Source organism: Lissotriton vulgaris, chromosome 4_1 (assembly GCF_964263255.1).
Source record: "Lissotriton vulgaris chromosome 4_1, aLisVul1.2, whole genome shotgun sequence".
NCBI classification, from domain to species: Eukaryota; Metazoa; Chordata; class Amphibia; order Caudata; family Salamandridae; genus Lissotriton; species Lissotriton vulgaris.
This window is the reverse complement of record NC_141691.1, coordinates 464,388,300-464,410,843: the sequence shown is the minus strand read 5'-3', so window position 1 is coordinate 464,410,843 and position 22,544 is coordinate 464,388,300.

The window sequence follows — 22,544 nt, the reverse complement described above, 5'->3', positions numbered from 1 at the left end:
AAGAGCCTGTACGTGGGCCTTACCATGTGTCCAATTGCTACTTGCTACTGCACATGGGCAAAAGCCATGCAAAGAATCAGGTTTACAATCGGCCCGTTGGTCGCCCAATCCAATTGGGTGCAGGGCATGAGGCCATCCACTTCTACACATGCTAAAAGCCACAGACCATGCTAAGTGGAAGTTTGCTACCCACTTTGGTACATTGCATTTCGCCATATGCAGGCTAGGGTTGGATAACCAGGGGACTGTCTTAGTATATCACAAAGAAACATATCACACCTGCTCATAAAATAGGAATGTTTATTTTTAAAAAAAAGTTGCTGTAAGGAAGTGAAATATTAGTTGGGGTGGATGCTAGTTTACCAAAATAATAAAGTCACTAAAGGTTTAGGTCCAGGCAAAGGCTTCAACAATTTAAACTTTAACTAAACCACTGGTAGCTATGGCACGTAGACAGACATAATGCAGATAAAATGTGTACAACATTTAGAAGCAAAAAGTTGAAACAAAACCACAACACAAATTCCACTTCAATTTATAAAAATAGAGTAAACTTTAATGATGAAAATCACAGCCAAAACAACAAGAATCCAATAGGGGAATAATAAGTTCACAGTTGATAAGGACCTAGGAGCAATTTCAAGCTCCACACAATGTAGCATGGGATGGATATAACGGGCAGGTTCATTTCAGTTAAAGATTTTCCATGAGCACTTTGGGGCATACTAGCAAGAACCTTGTTAAAGTTATCGCCGTTTAGCGCCAGGAAACTGCAGCTAAAATGGCAATAATGGGCTTGCTAATATGCGTTACAGAATTCCAATTGAAGCCTAGGTTAGATGTCTCTAACGCATATTAGCAAGCCCATTATCGCCATTTTAGTGGCTAAAACGGCGTTTTAGCCGCTAAAACGGCGATAATTTTAAGGAGGTTCTTGCTAATGTGCCCCCTTGTTTTTTAAATCTAAGTCACAATTTTTCAGCAGGGAAGCTTGCAGAAGGAACATCTTTTAAAGCCATATATCTCTTGGACAATGGTTCTTGGACTTCTTAGAGGGTGTTGTTGAGTCTTTAAATGTCATTAAAGGAGGAGGTTTCCAGGTAGATCTGTGTATCGTCTGCATATAGATGTAAGGGGATATTCGCTTTATTTCAGAATGGAGGTGAGAGGGTCCATGGATATGTTGAACAGTTGAGGGGAGAGAATGGAGCCTTGAGGGGTGCCTCTGTTTACGTGGACAAGTTGGGAGGCAAAGGATTTGATTTTCACTCTTTGGGAGCGGTTTTGGAAGAAGGAGGAGAACCATTGGAGGACCACTTCGTCTGCACCTACCTGTTCTCTGAGAGCTTTGATGAGAAGACTGTGGTCTACAGTGTCAAAAGCAGCTGACAAGTCTAGAAGGATGAGGACACAGCAGTGGCCTGCGTCGAGTGAGTTGAAGAATTCGTCCATGATGTTGAGGATTGCAGCTTCAGTGCTGTAGCCTTTTCTGAAGCCTGATTGGTGGTGGTCAAGCAAAGCTATGTTGTAAATATGTTTGTTCAGTTGACTGAGAGCACATTTTTCGAGGGCTTTGGCAAGGAAAGGGAGATTGGATATAGGTCTGAAATTATTCAGGTCGTTTTCGTCAAAGCAGGTTTTTTCAGAAGAGGAGTGACTTGGCTCACTTTAAGGCAGTTTGGAATGGTGCCAGTTTCTAGGGAGCTGTGTATGATTTCGCACCAAAGTGGAGCCAGGATGAGTTTCTGCTCTTTGACCATTTGAGAGGGAATGTGGTTGAGGTTGTGAGACGATGGCTTGGAGGAGGAGGTAAGTTTTAGGATCTCCGCTTCTGAGATGGGGTCAAAGGAAGACCAGTTTGTTGCTTGTCACCTTTTCGTGGTGATTTCGCTTGTTGGAGGGCAGTCTTTGTCAGGGGGAAGGAGGTTAAGGTCCAGAGAGAGTTCAATCAAATTGTTTTTTTCGTTAAAGAAGTTGGCGAAGTTGGCACATAAGGTTTTTGAGGGCTGGACGAGGCTTGTCGTTGGCTTGGACGTTTGTTTTTTAATGATGTCATAGAGTTCTCTTGGTCTGTTTTTGGCCTTGTCCAGTGTTATATATATATGTTCTTTGTACTTTCTTCTTGCTGCTCTGAGTTCCTTGAAACCGCTGGAGGAGAGGTCCTTTCTCCAGAGACGTTCAGAGGCTCTAAGTTGCCTTCTTTCCTCATTAATGTCCTTGTTGAACCAGGATCTGGAGGGAATGTTCCTGGATTTTTTCAGTTTCGAGGGGGCTAGTTTGTCAAGGATGAAGGACATGGTAACATTGTAGTGGGTTGGGAGTTCTTCAGTAGAGAGGCCTTCCGGGGAGATGGGCAGGCGGGAGGATATTTTCTCTAACTCCTCTGTGTTGAACTGAGATAAGTTTCTCGACCATGATGGGAGGATAGAGATGGGGGGCAGAGGCATGGTTTGATGAGGGAGGTGCAATAGGATAAGTTCATGGTCTGACCAGTCGACCGGCAGGATGTGATCTATGGTGAGTGCGTCATGATGGTCGATGATGGCATCCAGGATAGCTCCTTTGTTGTGGGTTTCTTGAGAACAGTGCTGGGTGAGGTTGTTGGAAAGGAGAAGGTAATTTAGGCTTTGTACAGGAGCACTGTTTTTATCATTCCATTGGAGGTTAAGGTCACCTGGAATGACATTGTTGGTATCTTGGAGAGAGCAATGTGCGATTAGGTCTGACAGGTGTTCTGTGAACATGACGGAGTTGCCTGGGGGATGGTATAGGAGGTGGCAGTGCACTAGGTTATTGTTGGTGGTTTTGATGTTGGCGGTTAGGAATTCAAATGAGTTGTACATGATGTTATCTGCTTTGGACACCGATAGGTTATTGTTGTGGATGATTGCCACGCCTCCGCCTTTTTGGTCCATTCTGTCTTTCTTGATGATAGAGAAACCCCGGGGAACAAGCATATCCTGGATCAGAGGGGGGGAGTCATTGAGCCAGGTCTCGGTGATGAAGGCAATGTCAATGTCATGGCTGAGAATGGATTTGGCTACTTCTGTTGCGTGTTTCGTGGCAGAACTGCAATTTATGAGCATGCAGTTAGTGTGGTTAGTCTCTTTCATAGGATCTGTGGGGATGGTGATGAAGGAGGAGGGGGTTCTGAGGGGTTTCTGGACAGGTAGCTCATTTCTGGTCCAGGTGATTACCTGGATTGCGGAGTGCAGGTCGAGGTTTGGAGGAGAGGAATAGGAGGAGGTCAGCTTGATTGCTTCCTCCGAGGACATGGCTTCCAAAGCCCTCCTAGAGCTCAGGGCCTGGGGATAAAGGGGGGACTGACTGCTTTGGGGGCAGGGGATTTGGAGGCCAAAGGGAAGTGTGGAGGGGAGGAGGGGCTGCAGGAGGTGTGAAGGGGGAGTGACGAGATGTTGGTTAGGATGAGACTTATGCCCTGTAGTAAGGTGGAGAGTAGGCATTCAATACTGGCGATGCGGCGATCCGTCTCTTCTTGACGAGGGGTGGGTTGCAGCTGGGGGAGATCTCTTCGGCGAGGGGGAGCCCTGGCGGAGTTAGGATGACTTATATTGTTAGTGGATGTGACGGGTTGGGTTATGGGGAGTGACAAGGGATGCGAGGGATCTGGGAGAGATGGGTAATTTTTCTTGTTAGGGAGGAGGACGGGGGGAAGCTTGCGGGGTGGGTTGTGGATGCCCATCACAGGATGTTGGGGGTTCCGCGCTGGAGGTTGCCCTGGGGGAAGTGGTAGAGCGGGGGGTGAGACATTGGTGAGAGGGGGGTTTCCGATGGTCAGAGTGTGCGCTACGGTGGATGGGGTAGCAGGAGGCGGAGTGTGGTGGGATTTCCTTAAGGGGGATTGACTTTCCAGGCAGCCGGTGAGCGGAGGGAGGGGGAGAAAGGCGGGGGAGCTGATTGTTAGTAGAGAGGGGAAGAGGAGGTCAAAAGCTTCCAGGTTGGCATTGTTGGCTTGGATCAGGACTGTGTCGTTAAAATAGATGGTCACATAGTGGTAAGGGGAGGGGGCGTAAAAGGAGAGTGTGCAGCTGTGGATCTCTTAGTCATTTTGGTGATTTGGCATCTGTCGCTCAGGGCCAATATCCAATAGGTGGGTCTGATTGTGTGGAATATGAGGTTCGTTTTTAATTGGCTTAAGGCGGAGGAGTGGTATAGGTCGGCAAAGAGGGATTCCGGGAATGGTCTGATTAGTTTGTGTTTGAGGGCTTTTTTTGCCTCCGGAAAAGGGATGGGTGGAAGGGTGATCAAGAAGGAGTTATGGGCGTGCTGTTTTATGTAGGGAGAGGAGAGAGGGTTTAGGGAGTGAGATGAGGTGGGAGGCATTCTAGCTGGCAGATGGTGAGGGATTTGGGAGGATGGAGTCTAATTGAGAAGGGCTAATTTGTAACCAGGGGAGTGTGGAGTGTTAGCCGCTGCAGAGCGGAGCTGTTAGCGGAGGCCCGGTACAGGTCAGAGATTAGGGGGAGGGAGCTCAGTCCAGAAGTGAGAGAGGGGATAAAAGAGGAGAGGTCATGAGGGACGGGGGGAAAGGGAATGGAGGCTTTTGATGTAGCGCGGTTTTCCAGAGCCGGCTTCCGGGTGCCCCTTAGGAGGAGGCGGAGTACTGACAGGTGCAAGGCTGGATGTGCAGCCCAAGTTGAGTCCGGGGCGAGGAGGCAAGAAAAGCTAGAGGCTCCGGATTCAGGAGCAGGCAGAAGGGTGAGAGGGATGATGCAAGAGGCAGTCTCTAGCGCTGCGTGGCTCGACTGAGCCTCCTATGGGGAGCTCTCAAGGGGGTCGATGGCAGGGGAAACTGAGATGAGCAGTCCTGATTGTGCCGCCCTGTTGAGGTCAGGCGGAATGGAGAGGGCATATGATGGGTTCAGGACAGTGAGGCAGTACCTGAGGTGAGCTGGCAGGGACCAATAGGCAATCTCTAGGAGTGGTCCGGTGCAAAATGCCTTCGCATTTATTAGGAAAGCTCCCGGGGAGGTTGTGGCTGGTAGCCTTAGGTTAAAGACGTCTTTGTTAGGCCGCCATTTTTTGGTCAGGCGGGTCGCAGGGTTTGGGGTTTTTGCTCGGTTTTGGAGCAGGAGCAGTTGGGGGATAGATCGGGGCAGGAGGAGGTCTCACGGGCAGGAGGGGGTATGATTCAGCCGCGCCAGGACCCCAGAGATAGTGTGGCCTGTAACTACAGGACAAGTTGTCCTATGATGGCCACCATTTTAGGGTCAGGCAGGGTTCAGTGTCTGGGCGTGGGAGGCTCGGGGCGAGTGTCGAGGAATGAGCAGTCACCAGGGCTCAGAGAGAGGCGCGGCTCACCTTAGCTGTTTGACGATGCCCCCTGGAGAGGATGTAGCCTGGGAATTTCTGGTCTATACGACCCTGCTCGGCTACCATTTGTAGGTCAGGCATGGAAGAGGAGATTTGTTGCTCTGCTTTGGCATGGGGGCCGCTTGGGGACGAGTAGGAGACAGGAGTCAGGTCGCCTGGGCTTAACGCCGGCGCGGCTCACCTGAGCCTGTGACAAGGAGCCCTGTGGGTTGTTGCAGCTGGTGTCCCTGGGCCGGAGAGTCCTGAAGGTCTGCCATTTTAGGAGCAGGCGTTGAGGCGGAGAGCAGCGTCCGGGACTCGTGCAATTTGGTTTTCGGCTTGGATCTGGGCGGCGGTCGGCTTCCTCAGCAGGCGATGTGTGGAGGGCGTCCCGTGGCAGCCGAGGTCGGAAGAAGGACTGTCGCTCCAACGGCTCTGGGAAGAAGGTGTCCTGGGGTAGCAAGAGGGCAGGGGAGCGGCGATTACCTGTGGGTGTGATCCGGCGGGATTCCCTGTCTTCCGTTCATGAGTCAGGCTGCACTCCAAGTTCGGCAATCCGATGAGGGGCCAGGGGCTGGGTGGGGGGCCTCGCGGGAGTAACACTGCTTGAAGATTTATCGTCTGTGCATGGAGCTCGATTTCAGAGCTCCCACCCTGCGGTCTAATCCAGTATGGCACCAACTCTGTTGAGGTTGGTGCAGTTACACTAGCAATGACTTTACTGTCTGGCTCGACTGGTCTCTATCAATTGAAGCCATTTATTGGCTCCCAGAAAGTCTGAATAACTGGACCTCACTGGTTGTGAGGCCCTCAATGCTGATCGGGCGCCTAACCAGCTCCTGGATAGTCTGTTAATATGCTTTTAATTCTGTTCAAGGTAACGTGGATGGGTATACAGCTAGCACAGCAGTCCCATAAGGTAGCCAACTCCTGCCCTGTCAAAAATCAATTTGCAAAAGGAATTATTTTCTATCTTGAACAAAGGTTTTGCAGAGGGTTTTCTTGGCAAAAACGAGTTTGAGTACTTACAAAACCGACATCCCCGAATACCACTTTTCTATGTGCTTCCTAAAGTACATAAGGATGAAAAAGCGCCACCAGGGAGACCGATCATTTCTGGTTGTGAGTCACTTTTCGAACCCATTTCAAAATTCATCGATTTTTTCTTGAAACCATTCATGCCACAAGTGAAGTCATACTTACAAGACACAACTGATTTTATCAATAAGTTGAACACCTTACCATTTACTGAGAACCAAGATCTTCTCGTAAGTATGGATATAGTGTCGTTATACACACAAATCCCCCAAGATCAAGCCCTAGAGGTTTTGGAACTTTACTTAGATCGGAGGGATAGACCAACTAAGATTCCCACGAATTTCATCTTGGAACTCGCAAAAATGGCCCTTACTAGGAACTATTTTAAGTTCAAAGATGATTTTTTCTTCCACATTAAGGGAGTAGCGATGGGCTGCCCCTTTGCCCCGGAGCTAGCCGTACTTTTTATGAGCCAGTACGAAGAATCATTCGTGTACAATAACAATCCTTACATAGATTGGATTGGAGGATGGGTACGATTCATCGACGACGTCTTTCTAACATGGACGGGGAATGAAGACGAACTCATGAACTTCCATGGATGGTTGAACAATCGTACCAGAGACATTCAATTCAGCATTCAATTCTCGAAAATTAGACTCACCTTCTTAGACGTTGAAGTTTACTGCACCAATGGCGAATTGGTAACAACTTTGTACCGGAAAAAATCGGATAGAAATAAGGCACTAGACTTCTCAAGTAACCATCCGCGAAGCATAAAACAAAATCTACCGGTAGGCCAATTCCTCCGAATAAGGAGGAACTGTACATTTAAAGAAGAATATACAGAGCACGCCAACGTACTGAGAGAGAGACTCCTTCAGAGAGGCTATCCTTCTAAACTCTTAAAACAAGCTCAAAAAAGAGCGTGGTGGACACCACGGGAAGAATTACTTAAAAGAAGAGAACGTGAAAGACAATCTAGAATTGTTTGCGTCTCCACCTACTGTCCATCGTCCAACTGGCTAAAAAAGACTATCCATCAGAATTGGCATTTAATAAAAGAACTAGACCCTAAATTTAACAACAAACCGCTCTTTGCTTTCAAAAAAGATAAGAGCATTGCCAATCAGATAGTACGAGCAATGGTACCAAAAGCACCAAGCCCCACAATGAGAGAATATGTAGCTTGCCACCTATAAAAGGCCACCATTAATGTGGGACATGTGTCAATTGCCCTTTAACAACGGAAGGATCATTATTCCAACATGACGGAATCTTTTGGAAACACGACAGTTTCACCAACTGTAAAACCCGCAATGTTGTATACGGCATTGTATGCCCTTGTGGCAAATTATACATTGGTAAAACAAACCAAGAGATAAGACAAAGGATCTCACAACATAAATCAAGAATCAAAATGAAAGTTCTCACAGCGCCATTAGTCCAACATTGGCTAGAAAATGGACACATTGACACCGACCTCAAATGAACGGTCATTTCTAAAATTGACCCTGATAAAAGAGGTGGCGACCTGGAAGCAAAGTTAAGACAAAGGGAGGCAATGCTTATCTTCAAATTCAACACTACAACTAAAGGACTTAATGAAATGTCAGAACTATATAATCTATAGGCAATGCCGTAATATATCTACATTGGACCATCTGTGGTTTTTCAATAATAAAATAGGAGCCTCACCACCTTCTTCTTTTTTAAGAAAACTTTACTGCCATCATGTGCGCCCTGTTCAAACATCTCACGTTCAATAAACTACATTTCCCAGCACCCCTAGGAGCCCTGAGGATCACGGTTATAAGCGCCTAACCCGTGACGTGTCAACACGGCGCCGGAATTCATTGCCAAACGAGGTTCACGGATAAAGACTACCGACGGTAAGAGCTCATTGAAAACTCAATACTTACTTGCGATGACTGTGCGACTTTAATTTCTGAAAACTTAGATCTCAGAAGTTCTAAGACTGATATTCACAGTCAGTAAACAAAAGGGTTAGACAGTGCCTTGTTTTACAAACCCGTCTATGAGTTCTGAACAAGAAACCTACCACTGAATTCTGTTTCTTGGTTTTTTCAACAGACGAAATCATAACGGAAGCCTTTTCCTTCATTCATTGAGACTGAATCACAGACGTCAAATTTTACAGAGGATTATACAATACATCTCAGTAAGTGGTTCAGCAATTTGCGTTTTCTTTGAGGCTCCGCTAGTCCATCGAACAGACATCTTATGGATTGTTCCTTTTCTTCGCAGCCTTCATTAAAGAACCCGACAAGAAAACCCGACAGATACTACATGTGTGAATGGTGTGTCGAATGTTAAGTTGAGTGTCTCTCTTGTGTGCTGATATCTGACTGAGCTTTTTCTTGTGTCAACTTTATGTTTTTCAGATTTTATCTGTCTTTTGGTCCTGAGGAGAATCCTAAGGAGTAATGGGATTCGAAACACGTCGACCCCTCTAGTTTTGAATAATTGTTTATTTTTCCTCACGATGACCATGTGCCATCGGAGTGATTGAGATATAACTAGATGGTTGCATATTGTGCATTTGATCCGAGAAATCTAAGTTTGAGTATTTTTCCATATTGAATGTATTGTTTTTGTTTTGTCATTAAGAACTGAGCTTTTTTTGCTTATTCTAGTTGTATATATTAGATAGGAATCTTATCTCCTTGTAAATAGTTTCTCTCACACCTTTTCACTTCCCCACCTCTTGTATATGCAGTGTATCCATGTAGAATGATTGTTGTATGAATGCCAGTGTTGCGAGTTTGAGAAAGTTGAATCTGACATTTATGTTGTTTGTCGTTTTCCCCGCGTTGCCTACACATCTCCCCCTTTTTACACTGAATTGTATATATTGACAACTCCTTTTTGTGTATAGGCCTTTAGACTTGTTTCCTCTTTGTTGTCTTTAGTTGATATATATATATAAAAAATTTTAAAAAGCATCTCAAAATAATTTTGTTAGTAGAAATTAAACAACTACATAAAAGCATTTGTGGAGGACTGAAAGAGTGATCATTCTAAGTTGAGAAGTGTCAACTCAGCTTATTGAGTCTCTGGTTAAATTGTTCGAGCAGTACTGGCATTTGTTTTGTTACGTATAATTGTAGGCGTAGCCTTACTGCGCTCAAGCTAAACCCTTCTTTGCTTCAAGGCTGTCAAAAATCAGGCAGTAGGCTTGTAACTAGTATTTGAGAGATGCACCCTGAGCAGGTTCCGGAACATAGTTTGTTACAGGAATATCATCCGCCGTGGATGGAGTGCAAGAGGATATAACCCCTTAGGGGATGCTTTGACTTTTGACTGCCTTGGGCACGGTGCACAACCAGTATATTGGATTTCCCCTGTGTAGGGTGGAGGGTGGCATGTGCCAGGCAATATTTTGCTACCAGCCAGTTGGAGAAAAAATGTACAGTGGCTCCAAAGTATTCTGCAATACTTTGGGGCAGCATTTTCCTAATTCAGCCACTTCAGGCTTGGGTCTCGTATCAACGCCATTGCCAGTGTACCTTCAAGTATCTATGGACCTTGCCATGTTAAAGGTCTGCACAAGGCGACCCTGTTTCCTGGAGAGTCCTGGGGTACGCGCGCAATGCAGCACCCGGAATCGCAATTTGGTCGGGTTTATTTTGAGTACCTTCAGGCAGGCCTTCCTTCCAGTGACAAGGATGAGTCTTTCTGCATTAAGTAATTTGGCACAGAAAGTGCATAGTTAAGCCTAACTGGGCCTGGCATCTTAGCAATAATAAGATCTACTATTTTAGGGTGTACGCCTAGAAATGCCATTTGCCGACGGCAAGGTCCAATGTTAAGAAGTGGGCGACGTTACAAGCCGCAATTGTTTGCACAAGGACAGGTGTCCGTCAACAAGCTACTTATGGCTACATAGGAGGAAACAAGCTGGTGCATCTGGGGTGGGATGGGTGTAGTGGAGACAGGGGGGCGATTAGCAAAGGATCCCTGAAGCGCCAATAGTACGGTCACACATGAGTCCAAGATGCCACGGAAAAGAGGAGATTTCACTGAAAAGGGGGTAAGTCTGTGTGGGCCTTTAAATCACCCAGGGAAAGAATTATCAACCGGTAGGTTAAATTATTCAGGACCCCGAAGTTACAGACAATTGGTCAAGGGGTGCATCCGGTGTGAGCTTTTGTTCCTGCAAGATGGCATACACCTCTCTAGACTGGGTAATAAAGTGCATTGGGAAAAACTACTGGCATGGTTAAATGGGGCAAAGAACGAAGCATGACTTTTCTAGGAGGCAGAAGGGGAGGCACGATAGTCAGTCAACTATACTGGCCTGTGGCAGTAAGGTCATGATTGGTAAGCATAGTTTTCGGTCCTTAGCGGGCATCACCAAGGGTTCTTGGTAAAGAGGAGGGGGATTTAGGCAGTACCAGACCATACAAGCATTTGCTTCATTTTCATATCAACAGATGCCCTCTCTGATTTCATAGGTCACCATGATTGGCTTACTCAAATAAATGGTTTTATGTCGAATATTACTGACATATATTTTTACAAAAAAGTATTTGTCTTAAATATAATTTAAAAATATCACCTCATTACCTGTATAATGCCGTATAATAACTCATATGTTGTTATACGTTTGTGTTTAATATTGAAAAAAGCAATGTGGGTCAAGCAATATTTAGTCCATTTTCATCCAGTACCTTAAATTATTCTACTAACCATATCTAAAATGTGAATGTTCCCTCAGCTAAGACTAGAACTGTGGTATTCATTTCAGAATGCATGCAATTATCCTTCAACACTTGCTTATTTCTTTACGAAAAAGACTTGCTTTTGATACCACCTGTAAGTTGCACCCTACTTATGCTGAAAGGCCTCATTTGAATAATTAAATTTGAAGCAATTGCTAAGTGCACTAATTGACATTTAAGTAGCTTGTTAATTGATATTTAATTTGCATTGGTGGGCTTGTTTCATGCTAATAAAATCCCTAAACATCCTTAACAAGGAAATTAGGAAACAATGTGCTTTTAACGTATTTCGAAAAAGTAGCCTAAAGAACAATTTGTGTTCTCAAAAGAACCTTGTTTTAAGATAAATTCATTTAGATATTAATAAATTACCCCTACTAAATACAAATGGAATGTCCTGTTTTATTTCATAAGAACCTCTGACTTCCAGAATGTATTGCTACATAAAATAAAATATTAGATACAATCAAGTTATATCAGCATCTGCAAATCAAGCTGTTGAGACTGATTCAAAAACTTTGGCTGTACTTAGTCTTGTCCTGGCTTAATTCCAGAAAAATCCTTTCAAATTAGACCCTTATGTACCCAAATTTATAATAATGTGTTCTCTTTCCAACCGTGCAGCCTCACTTAACATCTTCTGGGATTCCCTCAAAAAAGCTGTATTTGGTGAGACCCACGTCCTGGGTGTTTACTCTGGCCGTCATAAAAAGGTGGTGGTCTTCTCATGTGAGAAATGCCAATTTGTATTTTGAATGTTTGACCACACTTTGACATATTATTTTACGGAATGCTTTTCAAATCGTATCAGTTGCATATTTCTCATTTTGTCTCTTATTCCTTTATCTTTTCTTTCAACCTTATAGTTGTCACTTATATTTAGTGCTGTTCTGTTTCGAGCTATGCTGTTTGTATGATCAGTAAGCCCTCCAGATCTATGTACTTTATTCAATAATATTTGTGTTTTCGAGACTTAAGTTCAGCATAACTGTCAGACTGATATATAGGATTCTGTAATTATGGAAAGGCCTTTTTTTATACATAGGCATAATAATTCTTATTCTTTAGCAGTCTGGTTGGTCTTTTACTGTGACGAATATGCTACTTCACAGGAGCACGAGCTCCCATCACCCAGAAAATGACTTAAATATTAAGGGCAGCATTGTGGTAGTGCAGCCTACACACAATGATTCTGACTGATCTAGAGAATCATTGACATAGGTTATTGAAGACTTACCTGTTCCCACTCCTTCCTCTCCCTTTGAGTAGAAGAAAGAGTCAAAATGTTAATTTAGACTGGTTCAGTCTATTTTGCCTCATTTTTATTAGGTCAAGCATTCAAGACGTCTTGTATATATTTTAGTATATACTAATTATATACTTATATGTGTATGGTATTCCCCTGGACCTTTTTAAATCAAACCCCTCATTTTGGGCTTCAATCCTGGTTGCGGTGGGTAACGCCGCGGCTAAAGAAGGATGCCCAACATCTTGGGGAGTCTCCACAGTCGTGCCAGTGTTCAAAAAGGGAGACCGTAATTGTATTATGAATTATAGGCAATCTCCCTAACTGACTCTGTTGTAAAGGTCATAGGGGGTGTCATATTAAAGAGATTGACAGCTTGGACAGAAGAGAACAAGATCATCATGGATATCCAGTATGGGTTCCGCCCAGGCCACTCGACCATGGCACAATGCCTTAATCTCTATTTGATTCTTGGAAAGTACACCATCGCCCGCCCAGGGACTATCTACATGGCCTTCATGAATCTTTCATCCGCTTCTGACTGTGTCAATCGGGGAAAGTTGTGGCAATCCATGAGGGCCATTGGAGTGGAGTCATATCTGGTGGACTTCCTAATGGAACTACATAGAGACACAAGGGCAAACATTAGATATGCCTTAGACCTCAAGGTAACTAGGAATTTTAACACCAAAAGGGAGGTGCATCAGGGGTGTATTTTGGCACCTTTTCGTTTCAATCTTTACATTAATGATTTAGAAGGAACACTGCTGGAAACAGGGGCTGATTACCCATAAGTGGGACGGCGGAGCCTGCCCGTCTTGCTCTATGCAGACGACGCAGTCCTCTTGGCCCGTACCCCTAAAGGGTTACAAACCCTACTTGATGCTTTCCATGGGTTTATGGATGATAGAGATCTGGCCATAAACAATTCAAAATCCTATGTGATGCAGGTAGGGCTGCGCCCAAAAAGACAGTACCCCTTCAAGGTGAACGGTGATAGAGTGCCAATATGCACAACCTTTTCCTATTTGGGCGTCCTACTGGATGACCGCCTGAATTGGGCTGCACTGTTAACCCCTTAAGTGCTGCTGACGGCCAATGGTCGTCAGCAGCGCTACCACCCCAGTGCTGCGCACGACCATTGAACGTCCATTCAGCACTAGTTCTAATGGACAGCGCAGCACTGGGGAGAAATGTTTACACGCAGCTAAGGTGTTAAACAAGAAAAGGGGAGAGGTTACCAGGTCTAACGCTGCGCTATTTGGCTTTGTAGCTAAAATGGGCAATCACCCTGTGGCGGCAATGTTAAATGTTAAAGATCTACCGAGCTAAGAGCGTATCTATAGCTAGTTATGTGAGCGAATTATGGGGGTATCCCAGGACTTGAGGGCCTACAGGTGACAGAAAACCACTTTTTTAAACTGTTGTTGTGTGTACCAAAAGGGACTGCAAATGTAACAGTACACAAAGAAACAGGCACTCCATACATTTGCGACATTTTGGCTATGCGTCCCCTAATCTTTTGGCTCAAATGTTGGCTTAACAACCATCTTGATCTCACGCACAAACTTCTAAAAGAGATCTTGAGCCTGGATCACATGACTCACATTCCGTGGATAAAATATTTACAGAAGTGTTTTAGAGAGCTGGGACGTCTGGACGTGTTTTTAACACCTGATTGCAGTACCAGGGAAGATGTGGCTTTTGTACTCCTTTTGTACTCCTTTACTTTACGAAAAGAAATGGAAAGAGAGGAAAAAGAACTGTTAAAGAGTATTGTTCGTAAACACACAATGCTTAAGACATCCATAGATCTGGAGCCATATCTACAGTGGCCGTTACCCGCCCACGAGCGATTTCTGCTACTCAGGTTCAGAATGGATTATTTCCATTTTTTATTAGCTGTCCCTAGGGGATGTCATAAAGGGAAAGTGCTAGCACCCTGTGGCTGCGACAATATGGCTCCACAGGATTTGCTGCACTTCTGTTTTTTTGCAAATTTTATGAAATGCCCAGGAGCTTTTATTTAAAAACTCTTTTAAAAAAGTTACATTTTAAGCAGGTACACCCCGCTCTCTACTATTTACAACTGTTATAACCCGAATGTATCCCTTTCGTTGCTGGCTTTCTGAAATGTTCCCTGAAGTACAGAAAATGTTTGGAACTTTAAATGAATTGGATAAAGTAGCTCAATTAGAAACTAAACTTGTAAGTCAGCCCTCAACTCTTAAAAGCTCTCTTAGGGAGAAAAATTCTCAGAAAATTATCAAATACAAATTATCTCAATAGGAATGTGGGGATAGAGTTGGGAAGCTTCTGGCATATAAAGTTGCAGATGATCGTGCAACAACCCTAGTTAAAGCCATTAAGGGTCCCCAGAACATTCAATACACTCAATCAGCACAAATTCTCGGACAATTTGTCTCATATTACGAAAATGTATATACCCCCCGAGAGTAGATGCACTGAAGTTCAGATACAATCCTATATTAATAAGAACTTGCCTGTAGGAAAATACTTGGAACAAACATTAATTCACCAATTGGAAGAGGAGGTTACATTAACAGAGCTTCGCCTCCTTGTTACCTCTCTTCCATCTAATAAAGCGGCTGGCGAGGATACACTTCCCATAGAGTTATATAAAACTTGTGCAGATGTAATTCTAGCACTGCTCTGCTTGGTTATTAATTCAATTGCTGCTACTGGGAGGCCCCAGATTCCTGGAAGACAGCTAAAATTATGTTCTTTTAAAAAAAAAAAAAACCTCCTGTGGAGTGTGGGTCTTACTCTGATAAATACTGATGCTAAAGTTGATTCGAAACTTTTAGCAACGCGATTAGCTCCTCTTATGCCCCAATTGGTAAATGATCAACAACACAGCTTTGTGGTTGGGAGAGATACCACCACACATGTCAACATGGCTATTACTGCTTTCGATGTGGCTACAACTAAGCTCACCCCACTTGGTATGATATTTTTAGACGCGGAGAAGGCGTTCGACCGAGTGGGGTGGGATTTTTTGTGGGGAGTCCTAAGGCAATTTGGCTTTAGAGGGCGTTTTTTTGAGAAGTATACAGGCATTAAATAGGGACCCTAATGCTAAAACTAGCTATGCCGGGGCTCTCTCATCTACTTTCCCAATTCTGTGGGGGACGCGGCAGGGATGCCCGCTATCACCCCTGCTTTTCGCTCTCTCCATGGAGCCATTTATTAACGCTTTGGAAGCTCACACCAAGATTACCTCTATTCTGCACGAAGGTAAAACTCTAAAAATTACCGCCTATGCAGATGATTTAGCTATTTACACTACCAACGTTGTGGATGCATTAATAGGGATAACGGCAGAAGCTAAAAATTTTGGAACTATTTCAGGCTATAAATTCAATATAAATAAAACACAAGTCATTATGAACTATCAGGTCAACCTACCAGTGCAAGGACTTTGTCAATCTGCAGTATATCTAGGGGTAAAGATATCATCTAATACTGCTGATATAAACTCATTAAATTATGATCCTTTATTAAAAGAAGTGACCAATCTTTTGAAAAAATGGCACAAGATCCCATTAAACCTCATAGGTTGTATGAATGTGATCAAAATGAACATACTGCCGAAGTTTTTATATCTTTTCCGTTCCATACCTTGCCGCGTTAATAACTTATTCTTTAAAAAATTAGACGGCATTCTAAGTAGTTTCATTTGGCGCTGTAAGAAGGCTCGTAGGTCTATGACAATATTAAAACTCCCATCTGAAAAGGGAGGCTTAAACTTCCCTGATTTCAAAGCTTATTTTTTTGCTTCTTTTTTAGGGCGGCTTCATAGCCTATTTGTCGCTAACAATCAATGGGGCATATTACCAACAACTAGCAATAATTATCGCTATGTTGGCTTAGCGGCAATATTTTTATCGCCGAGTTGCGGGAATTTTTATTGCTTAGGAGCCTTGCTATTATCAAGGTTTATCTCCTAAGCGATAAAAATCGGCCAAAATGCATGAATATCGCTGAAAAGTCAGCGATATTCATGCATTACTGAGCAAATGCTCTTAGCCATGTTATCCCCCACCATTGGATAACATGGCTAAGAACCGCTCAGGGCAGGTGTTAGCTTTTGGAGATATTACTGCTTAGCGCGAATATCTCCAAAAGTTGGTAATAGGAGATAGCGATGTTAGCGACTGTTTCCAGTCGCTAACATCTTGCAACGCCCACTTTGCATGTCATTAGTGATAAATTTCACTGACATGCAAAGCTGGGCCCAAGATGATCGCTATCTCCTACTAGCTGTCGCTAACTGGTGTTAGCGACAGCTAGGTAATAGGGAGATAATTTTATCTCCGCTTTCTTGGCTTTTAAAGACAAAAAAGCGGAGATAAGCCCCCTTGATAATATGCCCCAATATTTTTTTCACCAATTCATGCTCGGTGATCACTCAAAACAATTCCTGGCAAATGTTCAAGACCCAAATTACTTAAAACGTGTAAAATTTAAGACTGCGAGAGATGCTGTATTTATATGGAAACAGATGCTGACTAAGTGCAATACCTCGTTTTTTCATAAAGAGCTGCCAATATGGGACAATCCTGGGCTTCCAGATATTCTTAGAGATAATATTGGCCGATAATGGGCTAATTATGGAATTGAGACACTAGGGGATCTCTATAGTACGGATGGTTTTCTACAATTTCCAACATTACAACTTTTGTATAAATTGCCCGAAAAAATGAGATATAAATACATTCAAGTTAAGGATTACTTAATACGCAAAATGAATCTGGTAAAAATTACTAGCTCAGATATATGGACTTGTTTCTATTCTGTGCATAGAAAATCAGTTTGGGATACAAGTATCTCAGTCAAAATAGCTCTGTTGAAGCCCCTAGATTGGCACTAAAATGGACTGTTATTTTAGGATCTAACGTGACTACTCAGAATATCTCTGTTGCCTTAGTAAATATCAGTAAAGCCGTCCAGTCCTCCAGTTTGAAACTCCAATCTTATAGGACGATTAGTCAACTGTACTACACTCCATTAAAAATTTCAAAATGGGCACTAAATAATTTTAATAATGATTGTACTAAATGCCCTAAATGCGGTCTGGTGGCAGCAGACCTTATACATATGATTTATTTGTGCCCATCATTAGCAAAATATTGGTTGGACATAGAAAATATTTTAACCGAGAATCAACTGATTAATTTTTCATTAAATGCCGCTGCAGTACTATTGTCCATATACCCGGTTAGTTCTATCTATAAAGGTTTGCAAAATATTACATTGGCTTGTGCTAGACTAGTGATAGCTAGGGCCTGGATTTCTTAGAACCCTCCTCATACAACCGAATGGTGGACATTGGCTTATGAAATTTATACTATGGAAGAAGCTATTGCCAGGAATAGAGGAATTAAAGCTAAAATAAAATTTACCAAAATATGGGGTAATTTTTGCCATGACATTAATTATTAACGATTTGTCCTGACTAGGAATTACTTCTCTTACCTTTTTCTGTGTTCTTTTTTATAATATGAATTTGCACCAAATTGAATTTGATTTATTTTATTTTTTCTGATTTTGTATTTGGATATGTTAATCTCCTTGACTTGCTTGTCAAATAAAAAATTGACCCCAAAAAAAAAAATGAAATCAAATATTTTTAAACATTGAATGGATTTCTTGTGATGCCTCGTTTACACTGTAACTACTGAACTCATACCATAATCGTTGGCCCTGATTTTATATTAAAAACAGAGCGGTGAACTATACAATTTTCACTGGAAAGTCAATATTTCTTTCCTTCCATGTGTTTCCATACCTGGTGTGTTATGCAGTTTGGTGCTTACTTTCCCTCCATGATGAAGAACAGTAGATGTTTCAGCACCCAGGCTAATGTGCTGCATAGCTAAATTCATATGAGGTCCCAAAGGCGAGACAGATTGCATTGCAGGGGTCTCATTCCATGAGCCTGTGTAGGCACCTAGTGATATTTTCCCACTTTTTCCATGTTGTTTTTAGACCAGTCTTTCATTTCATTTTTATTGCATTTTGATGGCCTGTCTTGAGCCTGGATCACATGACTCACATTCCGTGGATAAAATATTTACAGAAGTGTTTTAGAGAGCTGGCACGTCCGGACCTGTTTTTAACACCTGATTGCATTACCGGGGAAGATGTGGCTCTTGTAAAACACTCCTTTACTTTATGTAAAAAAATGGAAAGAGAGGAGAAAGAACTTTTAAAGATTAGTGTTCGTAAACACACAATGCTTAAGACATCCATAGATCTGGAGCCATATCTACAGTGGCCGTTCCCGCCCACGAGCGATTTCTGCTAATCAGGTTCAGAATGGATTATTTCCATTTTTTATTAGCTGTCCCTAGGGCAAGTCATAAAGGGAAAGTGCTAGCACCCTGTGGCTGCAACAATATGTCTCCACAGGATTTGCTGCACTTCATGTTTTTTTGCAAATTTCATGAAATGCCCAGGAGCTCTTATTTAAAAATCCTTTTAAAAAAGTTACATTTTAAGCAGGTACGCTCCGCTCTCTACTATTTACAACTGTTAAAACCCGAATGTATCCCTTTTGTGGCTGGCTTTCTGAAAGGTTCCCTGAAGTGCAGAAAATGTTTGGAACTTTAAATGAATTGGCTAAAGTACTTTATGTTTCAAAAATATTTAAACATTTAATGGATTTCTTGTGATGCTCCGTTTACACTGCAACTACTGAACTCATACCATAGTCATTATTCTATAAGCTTGGGAATGAATATTTATAGTACATGTATATTGTGTATTTTAAACTTTGATTGTAATGTAGTTTGTAATTTGTAACTTTTATGGTTTCCTACAGCTAAACCGAATAAAGTTTATTGATTGATTGATACTTATATGTTCAACTCTCAACTGACGCACGCTACGACTGAACCACCGCCCCCCACCACCACCCTCCGCGCCTGGACCCCGATCAGCACCGAAGACACCATCCGCACGATGAACTCCATCCACTCCGGATCTCCGACCGTTCCCTGCCCCCACCACGTCTTCAACAAGGCCGACGCTGTCATCGCACCCCACCTGCGGGACATCATCAACACCTCCTTCGACACCGCCACCTTCCCGGAGAGCTGGAAGCACACCGAACTCAGCGCTCTACTAAAGAAGCCATCAGCCGACCCCACCGACCTCAAGAACTACCGCCCCATCTCGCTGCTCCCGTTTCCAGCAAAAGTCATCGAGAAGACCGTCAACAAGCAGCTGTCCGCCTTCTTCGAGACGAACGGATCCCTTGACCTCTCGCAGTCTGGCTTCCGGGCCAACCACAGCACTGAGACCGCCCTGATCGCAGCTACCGATGACATCTGAGCCCTGCTCAACAATGGAGAAACAGCGGCCCTCATCCTCCTAGACTTCTCCGCGGCCTTTGACACAGTCTGCCACCGAACCCTAGTGCAGCGCCTCAGCAACGTCGGAATCCAGGAGAAGGCACTGGAATGGATCACCTCCTTCCTCGCCGGAAGGACAAAGAGAGTCCGCCTCCCCCCGTTCAGATCAGAAGCCACCAAAGTCATCTGCGGCGTTCCTCAAGGCTCCTCGCTCAGTCCAACCCTCTTCAATGTCTACATGAGCCCCCTCACAGCCATCGCACGCCAACACAACCTCAACATCATCTCCTACGCCGACGACACCCAGCTGATCCTCTCCCTCACCATCAACCCCGCCAGAGCCAGAGCCAACCTACACGAAGGGATGACAGATGTAGCCAAGTGGATGATGAGCAGCCGCCTGAAACTGAACTCGGACAAGACAGAAGTCCTCATCTTGGGATCTTCACCCTCCGCCTGGGGCGACTCCTGGTGGCCCCCCGCCCTGGGCAGCGCACCCAAACCAACAGACCACGCACGCAACCTGGGCTTCATCCTGGACTCCTCTCTCTCCATGACCAGACAAGTCAACGCCGTCTCCTCGTCATGCTTCAACATCCTGCGCATGCTACGCAAGATCTTCCGGTGGATCCCCCCCGAGACCAGGAAGACGGTCACCCAGGCCCTCGTCACCAGCCGTCTGGACTACGGCAACTCTCTCTACGCCGGAACCACCGCCAAACTCCAGAAGAGACTCCAGCGGATCCAGAACGCCTCAGCACGACTCATCCTGGACATCCCCCGTCGCAGCCACATCTCCGGACACCTGAGAAATCTGTACTGGCTCCCGGTCAACAAGAGAATCACCTTCCGTCTCTTCACCCACGCACACAAGGCCCTACATAACCAAGGCACAGGATACCTCAACAGCTGCCTCAACTTCTACGCTCCCACACGCCAACTTCGATCGACCGACCACGCCCTCGCCGCTGTCCCCCGGATCCGAAGAGCCACCACAGGAGGAAGGTTCTTCTCCTACCTGGCCGCCAAGACTTGGAACTCCCTCCCGACCCACCTCCGCCTGACCCAGGACCACCTCACCTTCTCGAGCAGTAGCGGACCCCCCCTCCCCTAGCGCTTTGAGACCCTCCGGGTGAGTAGTGCGCTTTATAAATGCTGTGATTGATTGATTGATTGATTATGTACTATGTGGATCCTGGAGATCAGCCCAAGGACTTGTCTGCTTCTGATTAGGGACTTTGTTCTGTTCAGCTGCCTCTATTTAACTGTCTTGATAGGAAACGACTAGCAGAGGTCAGTAAAATACCAGAATTGCTCTCTGCTGAGAGACTTTCTTTTTTTAAATTTTCTGGCAACGGCTTCTATTTAACTTTATTGATAGAAAACGACCAGTAGAGGTCAGTAAAATACCAGAACCACTTTAGCATTCTCTAGATTCCAGTCCATAGAAAGTGTCTTCCACAAGCACCCATAGACAATATTTTTTTCAAATCTTGTATTTTCAGTGAGAAGACCGCCAAAGTCCTGATTTTATATTAAAAACAGAGCGGTGGACTATACAATTGTCACCGGAAAGTCAATATTTCTTTCCTTCCATGTGTTTCCATACCTGGCAAGACTGATTGCATTGCAGGGGTCTCATTCCATGAGCCTGTGTAGGCACCTAGCGATATTTTGCCACTTTTTCCATGTTCTTTTTAGACCAGTCTTTCATTTCATTTTTATTGCATTTTGATGGCCTGTCTAGAGTGGTTTAGCCTCAAAGTCATTATGCAGGGAACATTTAGCTTGATAGTCGGTGGGCTGTGAATGCTAATCGCCCTTTAAGTGATATTGAATTTGACATAATGCCAATCCTAGATCAGCATTATTATGTAGTCAGTGTTTCTGATCCTTTGAGACATTTTCTGAAGAATGTAATCTGTTAATGCAAAACGCCTTAATCATTAGGACACTCCTGTGTTTCTCCCAGGGAGCTAGCTATCTTTATACCCTAATTGAATTTTTTGTTGATGGTTTCCTCGCTCAACCCTATTTCAATAGATTTTTTGGAATGAAAGTATCCAGCTATCAAAAGGACTTCTCTTGGTTTGTTTAGCTTTGCACAGTGTATTATGTCCAGGACACTATGTATACTAGCTTTATGCTTTTTTCAGGTATGTATTGATGTTTTTCAGTGGAAGTTCCTTTGTTAGGCACATTTTGACAACTTGTGTCACTGTTCTATAACGTTGGATTTCTTTAGATAGCTCAATTCTCTTGAGTATTGGAGACCTCAAAAGAGTGCGACTGTTTCGAATGGTCCTGGCATTCTAATTAACCTTTTTTCCATGGTTTTGAGGCCTGCCCTATTTTCATTTACTAGCCTGTCATGGAATGTCTCAGCTATTTGTCACCTGGTTTGTTTACTCTTCTTGCTATATTGCAGGTTATTACTTTGGCCAGCCTTTGCCAAGAATCTAGTAATCTAGTATTAGACATGCTATTCATGCTACTCATGAGGGGGCATATTACCAAGGGGGGCGATAGGCAATTATCGCCGGTTTAGCGACCATTTTCGGCTGCTAAGCGGCGATAAATCTATCACTCTATTAGCAAGCTGTCGCTAACTGATGTTAGCGAAAGCTTTTAGGTGATAGTGAGAGGTTTGGGGCCTGATTTGCATGTCAGCGATATTTATTGCTAATGACATGCGAAGTGGGCGCACCCAACCTGTTAGCGACTCAAAGCAGCCGCTAACGTCGCTATCGCCTGTTAGCAAGGCAGGCGTAGCGATGGAAATATTCCCGCTATCGCCAAAAACTAACACCTGCTCAGACCAGT